The 1859-nt window shown below is 47.0% G+C and overlaps 1 non-coding gene across 1 annotated transcript; it reads left to right on the top strand.

Moving 5' to 3' along the window:
- The first annotated feature begins 1037 nt into the window (after window positions 1-1037).
- LOC112607504 lies at window positions 1038-1141 on the top strand. Its single transcript, XR_003115843.1, has one exon. It is a non-coding gene; the product is annotated as a small nucleolar RNA U13 (small nucleolar RNA).
- Window positions 1142-1859: the final 718 nt, after the last annotated feature.

The raw sequence follows: 1859 nt of genomic DNA, 5'->3' as shown, positions 1-1859 counted from the left end.
TCTGTAGACTGACTGTGTTAAAGGCTCCAACAGGAGAGGGAATCAGAGGCTCAAGTTCAGGAGTAAGGGAAGGGAGATTTGCCACGGCCTAATCTCCCAGAACCATGTGGCAACGTGAATCTTGGGGCATGTTTCGGAGCTGCAGGATCTGCCTCCAATGCTGATACTGTAAGTACCCAGGACACCTTCCAGGGGCAGAACTTCACACGAGGACTCCTTTGCAGGTGTCTAAGGTTAGCGTTTCTATGAGGAAATCAGGGGGCTGGCTCTGTGGCCTCACTGAAAGCTCTCTGCTGACAGAATCAGATAATCAGCTAATACCTGACCCCGCCGTGTCCTGAGCCCTGGACTGATACATAACAATGTCATCAGGCCTGCCTTCTAAGAGCCTTAGCCAGCTTACCTCCTCTTTCAGAGAGTCTGCCCTGGGTAATTATTCCAAACTCGTGCCTGTGAGGAGGGCTAAGTGTCCGGTCCCTGTAATCCTCTGGGATGATCTCTCGTAACACCCCCTTCTCTTCACATTTAGCACTCCCAAAGTTCTGTGCTGGCTCTTGGAGATGGTAGCTTACTCCCGCCAGTGGGTAGCTACCTTAGATGATGAGTTCCTGAGAAAACAGTTTGGGACAAAAGATTGGCCCTGGGATCTGCAGAGGTGGAGGCCAGGAGGAGATCCCCAAGTGCACCTGTTCCAGGAATCCCAAGCTGAGAGCCAACCCTTCCCAACCAACCTTGCAAATAGTCACTGGCCCACCCATTCAGGTCAATGGAAAACCGGTGCAAATGAAGTAGCAGAGACCCAAGATGTCCAACTGCCTCTGGTTTAGGAGCATTCCAAGGAGGGGGAAATATTTGACATGTTGGTAAATCAATATTTGTGTTTCTGCACAAAACCAGGGGAGTTACCTGCTCCTTAGTCTGGAATGGGTACCTGCAGAGGGGGAGGGAAGAGACAGCCTAGACTAGAATCTCAGCTCTGGACTTCCCTTAACCACCTCGCTAAGCGTCCTGAATTTCCTCATCTTAAGAAAGGGGAGGTCCTTTTGTAGTTGATAAGTGAGATGATCGGGTGTTCAGGCACATGTGTGAGATGTGCCTCCTTCAAACCTTGTTACAAAGTCAGCACATTACCCGCCTGACATGAAAGAAAAAGGAGGGGAGGGGAAATAATAGTATCAACCTCACAGGGATTTCTGAGAAGATTAAATGAGCAAGTAAGTGCCAATTGCATAATGGCTAGCACATCGTGAATGCCTAATACACTTCGGCCTTTTTAAATTGCTTTTATACTCATTCAGTATTTTATAGTTTACAAAGCGTGTCCACATATATGTATTAACTAATTCAGTCCTCACAGCATCCCTGTAAGGGAGTCATTATGGACTCCAAGTTTGGGGGATGGAACATCAAAGCTCAGGGAAATCTAGTGATTTGCCCAAGGTCAATAATTCATATTTTTAAACAATCCAATCAAGACCAGTTACTTGCTTAGGATTTTGACCATTTGGTACAGGTATCAAGAACCAGATACCAAATGCGAATCGTTACCCACTTCCTTGAAGTGTCTTGCCAAAAGGGTATGACTGTAGTTTCATGCTGACATGACTTGCAGCTGTACCTGAGCAGGACCAGAACTTGGCCCTGTGTGGGGCGTTTGCAAGGTTGAAGATAGATCAGTGTCATCGTGCAAATTATTTCAAAGCCATGAGGATTCAGGGCTCTGTTGTAGCTCAGTGGAGAGTGTAGAGAAGAGGGTGACGATGTCACACATGAATAATGCATAGAGGGTGCTAAGCTTCAGTTTCAGCAAGATCCAAATGCTCATTTCATCTTTGATTTCTCCTTCTGGCTGTGCCATT

Source organism: Theropithecus gelada, chromosome 14 (assembly GCF_003255815.1).
Source record: "Theropithecus gelada isolate Dixy chromosome 14, Tgel_1.0, whole genome shotgun sequence".
Classification (NCBI taxonomy): Eukaryota; Metazoa; Chordata; class Mammalia; order Primates; family Cercopithecidae; genus Theropithecus; species Theropithecus gelada.
This window is presented reverse-complemented; position numbering and strand designations above follow the sequence as displayed.